The sequence below is a fragment of the Neovison vison genome, chromosome 10 (assembly GCF_020171115.1).
Source record: "Neovison vison isolate M4711 chromosome 10, ASM_NN_V1, whole genome shotgun sequence".
Classification (NCBI taxonomy): domain Eukaryota; kingdom Metazoa; phylum Chordata; class Mammalia; order Carnivora; family Mustelidae; genus Neogale; species Neogale vison.
The window spans coordinates 57,103,468-57,115,520 of NC_058100.1; the positions used below are offsets into that span (position 1 = coordinate 57,103,468).

The following is a 12,053-nucleotide window of genomic DNA, read 5'->3' on the forward strand; positions in this document are numbered from 1 at the left end:
CCATTAAAGAATGGACTCTTAGAAATGTAAAAGCAAGTTTGGTATGTGTCTAAGCACAATCTGATCTCATTTTCCTTTTAATCTTGAATCCATTCTCCATTTTGTCCCCTGCTACTCTGCCACTTACCCCTACTCGTTCAGGCCTTCATCACCCCCGGCCATCACCTCGTAGTCCCATGTTTAAAATGCTCCCTCGTGTCTAATGGTTACAGAATAAAATCTTAGCTTTTTTATGTGACATTTAACACCTACTTCTTCAGCATTATCACATACCACTTGCGTAGGCACATTTTACACTCCAGCAACACTGAACTGTTTGAAGACCCTCAAAAACCACATGATTGTTTACCCTTGTGCCTTTGAGCTTGCTGCTCGCTATGTCCAGATGCCCATTTCTGTACTTCTGTGTGTTACATATTGTAATGTCATAGCCGGGAAGTTCTTTAAGTACAGTGCTGAGTTTTGTAGCCACAGAAGTAGTAGAGTGTTATTTGGTTAGATGACTACCATTAGATTCCTTACATTTTGCCCAGTGTAGAAATGAATTATATCACATTTCTGATGGGGTATCCTTCAAACTTTTCGAATGCTTCTGGTGACCAGAAATTCCTTCTTTACAAGGAAGTCCATTATATTTTTCTGTAACTCCAAGTCTTACAAAGTTGTTCCATTAAAAACAGCTCCTACTTCTTCCCATCACCTCATAAACAATAAATATTTAAAAATGTGTGATGTTTAAGAACTCGTGACTCCATTTGCAGTGAAAGTCAACATCTGAATTTTCATTATGTTAACTTACTCTTCACCTCAGTCTTACTTGAATCCTTTGCAGGTATGTAATGTCACTTGAAAATAGAGGTGAGGAGTTCAAAACTGCGTTCTGTGAAGTTGTGCTGATGTTGTGTAGTTTCCTTTGTTATGGACTAGTTTAAAATACTGAAATGGGAGGATGAAAGAAAAGAGAATAGGACATTTACTTACTAGTACATGTAAACAACACTAGTATAGGTAACAACATAGCCCCCAGTTTCCCGTTTTATTGTATTTATTTTGAGTTCTCATAGATTTCCATTTGTGAAGTTAAATTGTCTACGAAATCCTGTGAGCCACTTTGTATTTCAAATTCCAGTACTGAATATAATATCTTTTTTAACTAAGTAAACTTACATAGATTATGTAAAAGTATTAAAATAAGCTTTACATACACAGTCATTGTTACTGAACTCAAAAGCCTCCTTAGGATAAAAACTCTTGTCCTGTTCATCTTGGTCTTGTCTTGGCCTTGCATGGGATCAGGAAAATAGGCACTCAGTAATTTTGTTTTTTTTTTTTAATCTTTCCACTTCCCTCTCACTAACCCTTTGGCCAATAGCAGAAAAATGCAGACTTCTCCTTTCTCTGAATTCAGCACTTATAGATAGTTTCCAGTGTCTATACTAGTGTTTTTTCAAAGCATGGTCTTACTGATTATCTACCTCAGAATTATTAATTTCCTGGGATTTGTATTAAAAATGCAAGTTTCTAAACCTCAGACTTATTAAGTTAATGTTTCAAAGAAGGTGAGACGCAGGAACCTCTATGGTGGTGGTTTTATTTCTTTATGGAATGCACAAATCTCTTCTTTCTTTTTATTAAATAGCCTAAAATTACATGGGAGAAACAAAGGTCCCATCCCCAGCACATCCAGTGTTGATCCCACCTGTGGAAATTTGTAGAGATCCAGTAATGTATCCATTGGGGATGGGGCAAAAAAATGTTTCCAGCAGTGACCACCACAGACCTGTTCTTCATTTCAGAGGAGTAACCTAGGTCTCAGCCCTTTCAAGAGCCACATTAAAATTCTAAGTCCCCGTGGAATTTGGTCACTTTGGAAGATGTTACAGAGACCAGCTCCAAGGGCAACATTGGATAATAGGCTGTGATTTCCCTTTGTTCTCCTCAATAGCACAAATAAAAGCTAGAACATTCTTGTAGTGCTTGTAGTAAATCAGGATCTTAAAGCTGGAGTCAAAGATGTGTCTCCCAAAAGGTAGCATATCCTGATGTTTAATCAGCCACATTTGACCAAACATTTACTGATTTATTATAAAGGAATACAATTCAGGGAAAGCCAAGTAGAAAAGACGCACAGAGAAAGGTGCTGCTGCTGCTGCTGCTGCTGCTGGAGGCAGAGGCGGAGTATAGAGCTTTCTTGTCCTGGGCAAACCCTCTTCCTGTCACTTGAATGTGTTCACCAGCCCAGAAGCTCCGGAGTCTTCATTTTTAACACACTGCTCATGGATTTATAAGTAATAAAGTACTATAAAGTATCAGTTGTTGAGCTTTTTTTCCTTCTTATATTTGCTTTATAAGTATTTGCTGAATTAACATACTTCATCTAACTAAATTTTCAAAGACTCTAAATGGCCACAAAAAGCAGTGAGATTTGTTTAAAGATTTTACTTATTTGTTTGAGAGAGAGCGTGCATCAAGTGTGGGGCAAGTAGAGAGGGAGAGGGAGAAGAAAAGAATCTCAAGCGGACTCCATGCTTAGCTCAGAGCCCTACACGGGACTTGATTTCACAACCCTGAGATTGTGGTCTGAGCCAAAATCAAGAGTCTGATGCTTGACTAACCGAGCCACCAGATGCCCCACTGTCAAGTCAGTTTAAATCAGCCATTGAGCTCAGGAATTTATTCTGTACAACCAAAAGAAATTTATTATGAAACGCCATTCCTTTGATTTTACTATTCAACTTTTGACATATTAACATCCTTATTTCCTTTTGGCTGTAATTTCTTCCAGGTCATGAAATTTAAAAATTTCTGTATTGCCTCTCCTCCCTCTCCCACTTACTTAAATCCTCTCACCCTTTTCCAGCTCAATCCCTACTTTTTTGTTCCTCTGCCCTTGGTTTCTGGGTTTTAACAGTTACTGATGCACCTATAGAATGCGTTTTACCAGCTGCCACTCAAGCATATTCTCTAATTGTACTTCATTTTGCGTTGCCCCAGTTATCTTCCTTGCTTCTACTTTGAGAGCAAAAAATAACACCAAAAGCTGTTATAGTTAGTTCTATTTAGTTTTCTAGGAAACAATTAAGATAAAATTTAAATCTCCTTAACCTAGGGAGCCTGCTTTATGTTTTTAATCAATTTTATAAGATCATGAATATGGTGACTGTGATATACTAGGACATTCATACTTCAGACAACACCTTTTTCTTTTTTTTTTTTTTAAAGATTTTATTTATTTATTTGACAGACAGAGATCACAAGTAGGCAGAAAGGCAGGCAGAGAGAGGAGGGGAAGCAGGCTCCCTGCTGAGTAGTTAGCCCGATGCAGGGCTAGAACCCAGGACCCTGGGATCATGACCTGAGCTGAAAGCAGAGGCTTTAACCCACTGAGCCACCCAGGCGCCCCCCCCCTTTTTTAAAGATTTGATTTATTAGAGAGAGGGAGAGAGAGAGCGTGCGCGCGCACAAGCTGCAGGGTAGGGGGAGCAGAGGGAAAGAGAGAAGGACTCCCAACTCAGCCCCAGGACTTGAGCTGAAGGCACATGCTTAACCAACTGTGCCACCCAGGTGCCCACCAACTGCCTTTTAATTACAAAGAAATTTAGGTCGTGGTGCTTGGCTGTTTCCGCTGGTTAAATGCCCAACTCTTGGTTTTGGCTCAGATCATGATCTCAGGGTCATGAGATTGAGCCTAGTAGCATCAGGCTCTGTGATAAGTGTGGAGTCTGCTTATGTTTCTTTCTCCCTTATCCTCTGCCCCTCCTTGCTGCTATCTCTTTCTAAAATAAATCTTTAAAAAAAAATTAGGTTATAGTATTTTATTAAGAATAATTGCCAGGGTGGCTGGGTGGTTCAGTGGGTTAAGCCTCTGCCTTTGGCTCGGGTCATGATCTCAGGGTCCTGGGATCAAGCAGGGATCCTCTGCTCAGCAGGGAGCCTGCTTCCCCCTGCCTCTCTGCCGGCTTGTGATCTCTCTCTCTCTGTCAAATACATGATAAAATCTTAAAAAAAAAATAATAATTACCACTTACTTGTTTGGTGCCTATAATATGCCACTTCCTTTTTGGTTAGATACTTTACTGTGTTTCGTTTGAGTTTTCATAAAAATTCTGTGAAGTACCTGAAATTTCCGCTTTATAATTGAAGGAATTGAGTTTCCACGAAGGTGAAGCCAGTACCGTGACAGAACCAAAATACAGTCCAGGTCCCCGTGTCTTAAATTCATTACCATTTCTTCTGTATTACATGGTATCCTTAAAGTAGTACAGAACTTTTGAAATAGTTTTGCCAGAGTATTCTGGAGGAAATGTGCAAATAGTGCCCTTAGAAATGCACAGTTCCATGATCAGAGGCCCTCTGTAGTATTGATCGGCAGTATGGAGTAATTGTTTTCTGTCAGATATGTGATTGCAAGCACATTGTTCTTAAGCTTTATTCAGGGGTGTATCCAGGGTCTGGAGGTATTGATATGTGAGGGAAGTTATGGGTGTCTGGAGATCATATTTGAGTTGTTTTGTGTCAAGGAAAATTAATAATTTTTTTTTTAAAGATTTTATTTATTTATTTGACAGAGACAGATCACAAGTAGGCAGAGAGGCAGGCAGAGAGAGAGAGGAGGAAGCAGGCTCCCCGCTGAGCAGAGAGCCCGATGCGGGACTCCATCCCAGGACCCCGAGATCATGACCCGAGCCGAAGGCAGCGGCTTAACCCACTTGATTGGGGCTGGGAAATGAGAAGGGAGGAGAGTTTAGAAAGCATTAGGAATAAAGGAAAGTTGGTGGACATATGTGATTTTTTTGGTGTGTGTATCTCAGTCCTCCTTCCCTTGTACATGTTCTTGGCAACCTTTATTCCTAGAGTAAAGATCACTTTGGTTTTTATATGCTGCATGGTTTTTTTTAATGGTTCTTTTTCTATTTCTTTTGGAATCCCATTTTTTTTCTGTAGTTTATTTGAATGCATTGAAGGGTATTTAAATGAGAATTTAATGCAGTTGGGAAGTTGCTACAGGAAAGAGAGGATAACTGAAGGCTTCTTAATAATAAATCACACCAAAAATGGAACCTGCAGGAACCAACTATGTGGACAAATGGAAAAATGCCTTTTGTCTACAAATTGCAGTGATCCTACATAAACATGGAGGTCTCTGTCTGGCTTAGGACAGCTGGCTAAGTCTGATCGTTCCCCTCCATACAACCTTTAAACCAGCATTCCAAGTACTGCTTTCTGTGCTATTTTGTTTATTGTCTTGGTCAGTAAGTGTATGGAATTTTTAATAGACACCAAGTGAGGTTACTTCTGCGTCCATCTCAATTGGGTTATAGATACTTTATGGTTTTAAGAATAGGTATTGTTTGATTGATTAAGGAATCTACAGCCAGCAAGTGGACTGAATATAGAAATACCATTTTCTGAGAGGTCATTGACTTAACTAATCAGGGTTATCATTAGAGGTCAATCAATTTTATAGATATGAAGAAGCTAATCAGAAGTAGCTTCCATGAAGTTTCTGGTTAGAAATTGATTCATCATTAAGAAAGTGATATTTCGGGCGCCTGGGTGGCTCAGTGGGTTAAGCCGCTGCCTTCGGCTCAGGTCATGATCTCAGGGTCCTGGGATCGAGTCCCGCATCGGGCTCTCTGCTCAGCAGGGGGCCTGCTTCCCTCTCTCTCTCTCTGCCTGCCTCGCCTGCCTCTCCATCTACTTGTGATTTCTCTCTGTCAAATAAATAAATAAAATCTTTTAAAAAAAAATAAAAAATAAAAGAAAGTGATATTTCCAAACACAGTTTATGCAGATTTTTAAGTCTGTAACAAATTTGAGGAATGATCTTTACCAGGAAAAAACTGCTACTAAGTATTAACTTCTTAGCACTAAATTTGAAATCTTGGGTTTTTCATTGTGTGTGTTCTGTCAGCAGGGGAGGGACCTGCTATAGCATTGCTGATTCACAGCACCAGGGTGTGCTGTAAGCAAACCACAGCTGGGTTTATTTATAACTAATTGCATGGGTATCTGTCCTTGTTTGTGGCTTTGAAATTCCCATATATTTCTTATTCTGGACAATTACTGTATCAGACAATATTGAATCATAGCCTTATTTTTCTAAGCTCTTTAGAAATCATTAGTCTGCTCTTTATTTTGAGGAACCATTTTAAGATTTTGTACTACTTGTATTATTATTATTTAAAGGTTCTATTTATTTGAGAAGCAGAGAGCATAAGCAGGTGGAGGGGGAGAGGGAGAGGGAGAAGCAGATCCCCTGCTGAGCAGGGATCTGGACCTGAGTCAAACGCAGGTGCTTAACCGACTGAGCCACCCAGGTGCCCCTCACTTGTATTATTTGTGCTCTGCTTCTTTACACAAGAAACTAAAATCTGGGTTCAAGACCCTTCGTCAAAATGACCTCTGAGTAAAAATCAAGAACATAAATATTATTGAGGTCTAATTCAAAAGGGAAGAGACTGCCTTATGATTGAATCTATCTCAAGGTGTGTTTACAAATAAATATGAGAGTTGTCCTCACCATTCTTGTTATTTCCTAGGATGTTTCAGCCAAGCCCAGGAAATATAGTACTTATTTAACTTATTTAACCTTGTGTTCTTAAATCCTTTTCAAAACATTCATCATTTTGAATCTGCTTGCTACCATGTTCTTCCATTTCATCTTCCATGTAGCTATGTAGTGCCCTCACCCTTTTGCTGCCAGATCATATATGCCCCTTAAACTCTCTCCTCCACAGTCTCCAGTAAATCTGCTAAGTGACAGCTGGTTTCTACTACAATCACATGTATCATATAGGAATTGAGTGATTCTCATAGATTACAGATCAGAGCTGACATAGTAATTAGAGATGGATTTATTTGAGTGTGAAGGCAAGTAAGTGTTTTGTACCAGTTCCATCAGTTATACATCCTTTGCTATTTGAGGTTTTGTAGAAGCTCAAAGTTTGATTCTCACAATGTGAATTTTAAATCCCATTGTAAGAAAAAATATTTGTGTCTGTAATATTTCTGTTGTCCTTAAAGATTAAATGGAATCATAACCATTTTATGGCCAAGGATATGCTAAAATTAGGGACAGATATTTAATGGTATAGCTGTGTTCGTTTTTTTTCTAAAACTAGGTTGATGCCTAGGTTGGTGCCCCCTCCTGCTGTTAAATAGTTTTAATATCCATTCCTGAGAACAGTTCTTTTATGTATGCTCAAAATGTTAACACAGTTTCCTTTGGATACCAAATATAAAAAGGTCTTGACAGAAAAAAATAAGCTTGAGACAGGGAAGAGAGTTGATAATCTACTAATTTCTGGGGAGGCAGGTTTTTGGTGGAGGCAGACCTCCTTCCAGTTCCTTCCTGTGTGTGTATATGTGTGTGTGTTTCTGTCTACTCACATTACATTTCTAAATTGGCACTTAGACATGATTGTTGGACTACTTTGAAGTCTTAAGTTGTTCATGTATTGTTAACCTTTCAAAATGGTAAAACATCTTAGAAGAAGTCCTGCAAAGAAATTGTAGATCAATCTGTACACATGTATATGGTCATTTTCCCAGTGAGAGGAGCAGTTTATAATGAAATCATTTTTAATGAATGTGAATTTTCATGTAGAGACAGATCCATTGGTAAAATTTAGTGGGCTGGTATTTTGTGTTTATAGTCATGATCACATTTGGCCCTTTTACCTTTAGGTAAAATTTGGATTTCATATGCATTTATGTCTTCTCTCTGTTTAGTACTATTCTTCCTTAAATCTAGTCATGGGTATAGGAAATACCCAGCACCTAGAGCATCATCAGTTTGCCATTAAAAAAACCTGGTCCACTTTGTCTTAGAATGATCATAAAAATATCTTCTATATGGGATGTTTCCACTATTCATTCAGAAAATCTTACTTAAAAAGCTTAAAAAGTTTGAATTTGAAAAATCTGATAAGCCTCCAAATCTAGGAGTCCTTTTGATTAGCAGAGTAATTCATTTCCTCTTATTAGATAAGTTAGTTATAAGAACAGGTATTTGAACCAATAAAAAAAATGAAGTATGATGTGATGAATATAATAGGTTTTATTAAAATAATTACCCATTATTTTATTAATTGTAAATTATGACTGTATCATTCTTTTAATAATAGTCTTTACAGTTTGTGCTTACATAGGTGCCCATTATCATCTTAAGGAAGGATACCAGTGGGGAGGAAAGAGAGAGTTTGGATTTAACTGAATGATCTTGAAAAGATTTCCTCATAATGAAGAAACTCCAGACCTCTCAGATCTGAGTTGGGATTGGCAGGGAAGAGTCGAGTCCTGGCACAGCCTTAGAGCCTGACTGTAGAACGCGCTCTTCCATCTGAGTGCTGTAGCCAGCCCATTTGCTCCAGTGATATCAATCAAAATCGTACTTCTAGGGAGACCCATAAAAGACCAAATTCTACAAATAGAAAGGAATCTAGGTATATGAAATTTGAGATGTAACATCCATATATAATATATGAGAGCTGAGGCTTTCCCATAGATACCAAATTCTTTCTCCTTGCATTCTGGTTATGTAAATTTGGGTCGGGGCCATGCATGTGGTTTATTAAGTCTGTATTCTACAAGCTGGCAATTGGTATATTGTATCAGTCTTCATATGTTGATTCATAGTTTTGCTATTCCATAGCTTTGTATATGGCTTTGAACAAGTTAAGTCTCTTTAAGAACATGTTTCTTTTGTAAATTGAGGATGAAAATAACATTTTCCTCAAGAAGACTGCCCAGTGGAGACTTAGTGAAATAATTCATATAAAGCCTTTGTATAGCAACTGGCCTGTAGTGCTCAATGATTGGTTATGTAATAATGATAGAAGGTTGGTTTTTTGTATTTGGTTTTAAAGTCTCTGTAAGATAGTAAAATGAGAATCTTAGATTCTAAGATTTGTCTGTCTTACAAACTCAATTCAGACAAATAATTCAGCCTTAGATTCTCTAATAACCGAGAAGGCGGGGGCCGGGGGGGATTGTAACATTTCAGTTTATAGAGCAGGACCTCTTATTGATAGATTATAGTTTTGTGCTCATTTTTTCTTAGACATATTTACATATATTTTATGAAGTCAGTGCTAAAAGAAAGGTCAGAGACTAAAAGAAACTGTCAGGCTTACAAATGGTGTTTATTTAGAAATCTTTGAGGATCCTTTTGGGATGCATGTTTGAGTATCTTTGTGTGGGTTCTCATGTGATGCCCGTTAGCAGCATAGATTATGGCTGTGTTAAGGTAAATGAACACACTCTGGTCAAGTTGATGGGTTCTCCTGATGATTCATAGCCATACAAAAGTGAAATACATGTAACTCTGAGATCAGAAACAACATGAACTTGATAAAAGACAAGATCTTCTCTAAAGTGGCTTTAATAAAAGAATGATTCTGCATGTCAGGAAAGCTGCTATGGCACAGTAAGATGAAGCAGCAAAATGTTAGCACTTTGAGTATGTTCCTTTTTTGTATTTAAATTATAGGGTACTGTGAGAAAGTTTGTGAAGGTTTAGGGATACTTTGAAGAAAATAAAAAGGAGTGAAGAAACTAGATAACTGACCAGTATCACTTAACAGAGCATTGATAGAAGAAAAACTGTTAAAAATTTCTATGTATTGTATTTGCATCTCAACTCAAGGGAAAGGCAGAGGATGGTCATAAAGCAACTCTAGATCATACATGAAGAGAAAGACTGAAAGGGCAAATTCAATTTAAAGTGTTCTGTGGCTATAGGATGCTGAGTCAAAATCAGATTGGCCGTATACAGAATCCATGAACTCATATATGAAGGGAAAAGCCATTCTAATTTTCCAGATATATTTTTTAATTAATTAATTAATTAATTTATGTCTTATTTTTAAAGATTTTATTTATTTATTTGACAGAGATCACAAGTAGGCAGAGAGAGAGAGAGAGAGAGAGGAAGCAGGCTCCCCGCTGAGCAGAGAGCCCGATGTGGGGCTTGATCCCAGGACCCTGGGATCATGACCTGAGCCAAAGGCAGAGGCTTTAACCCACTGAGCCACCCAGGCCCCCCATCCAGATGTATTTTAAATATAAATATCATTACTCTTCCATCCCACCCCAAAATGAAAAAAAAATAAAATGAGGCAAAAGTCCCTATTTTATGTTTATAATCTTGATATGAAAAGGGCCTAAAGTATATATGGTCTTTTATTTGAAGTGACACTGTAGTCATCTCTCCAAATTAGCACTCCTTTCTGGCAATGAGAAGAAAGGTATCAGTTCATTTAAAAAAGAGACAAAAGCTCTGTGGAGGGGCTATTAAGGATTTAACAGATATAATGTAGTTTGTGAGTTGTTCTTGTTTGAAACCTAGTTTACCTTATATTTTTATGTACTTCTCTGTTTATGTTTAAGGAAGATACTAAATTCAGCCGTCTTCCTCCGTGTTCTGTGTCCTCTACGGAGTTGTATTTGCAGATAGTGTGTGTTGTACATAGTGATTTACCAGTTTCATTATATGAATGTTTGTCTGAAGGATTTAAATGGATGTACGGTTTTAACTTAGTGGACACCTTAAGAAGAAAATTCAGTGACTATAGAACAAACTGTTGAAGACCGACTACTTTCATTAATTTTTACTAGCTATCTCAACTGCATCTCTTACATTTAGAAGACAAATGCGAATAGTATTTCAGTGTACTTTACATTTGCCATGTCACTAATAGTGTTCTATCACTTGAAAGGCAGACTCAGTCTTAAAAATCGTATGTCTTAGCTTTGTTTTTCTCCCAATAAAATCTTCAGAGTCCTTGTCTTCCTTAGTTTTATAACACAGACCATAAAGTTGCTTTGGGGGAAAAAATGTTTCAGAATTTTTTGAGATCCTTATTTGGCAAGATTGTGCTTTTAAACATGTAGGAGGCAGGGGAGGCATGTGTCATTTATCGCTTCACAGGGTCTTAGGTTTATGATTAAGAGTACTAAAGTCAAAATAATGAATACTGTTTTTCTGAAAATAAATAAATTGGGAAAAAAAAGAGTACTAAAGTCAGGTTGTCAGATTTGTATTCATACTGACACTCAATACTAGCAATGATGCTTTGGGCAAGTTAATCACTTTTGTGTGGCTCTGTTTTCTCTTCTTTGAAATCAGAATAATAGTATCTTCCGTGTAATATTGTGGAACCAAGTGAGAAAATATATGGAAAGTATCGGGATAGGTGAGAAACTCAAGGCTAATGACCAGGCAATAAACAATAAATGTTGCTGTCATCATCTTCAACACTTTCTACACTAACCCATATAACTGGACAACCTGCACTTGTTTTTAATTCATTAGATTTAATCTAATACATTTAATAATTAATATAGATCTTATAATATATAAATATATAAATAAATAATACATCTCCCAATATATAAAATACATTCCTTTTTTAAAAAAAGATTTTATTTATTTATTTGACAGACTGAGAGAGAGAGAGAGTACAAGCAGTAGGGAGGAGTACAGTTAGAGGTAGAAGGAGAAGCAGACTCCCCACTGAGCAGGGAGCCCAATGTAGGGCTCCATCCCAGGACCCTGAGATCATGATCTGAGCTGAAGGCAGACACTTAACCAACTGAGCCACCCAGGCGCCCCATAAAATTCATTCCTAAATATATTACATATATTTAGATGGTTTACAACCCAATATAAATATTTATAAAGGGAAAGTATTGACCCTAGGTAGGGAGAAATTACTTCTAATTGGGGAAATTGTGGAAGACTTTATGAAGATACTGGCTCTTGTGCTCGGCTTCATAAAAACATGCAGGGTTTTAGAAGGCTTAAGACAGAGGTAAAAGACATGCCTGGACAGAAGACCATAAACCAGTATCTTTTTAGTACCATCCAGGCATTATATCCTAAGTGCCATCTTAATTCAGAGTCATCACCATAAAAAAGTATATACATACGTTTGGCCTCTGTTTGCAAGTGAAGTTAAGGTTCAGAGACATTAACTGATTTGCTCAAGATACAACTAAATAAGGAATAGTAGAGTTAGAGTTTGAATTCAGCTCTGCCTGGCTCCAAA

At 37.5% G+C, this 12,053-nt stretch overlaps 1 protein-coding gene and 1 non-coding gene across 5 annotated transcripts in view; both read left to right on the forward strand.

The window, feature by feature from the left end:
* Window positions 1-12,053, forward strand: part of COP1 (COP1 E3 ubiquitin ligase) — a 244,292-nt gene that overhangs the window by 215,738 nt on the left and 16,501 nt on the right. The window lies entirely within an intron of this gene.
* LOC122918943 lies at window positions 5,054-5,194 on the forward strand. The gene has a single exon (XR_006386723.1).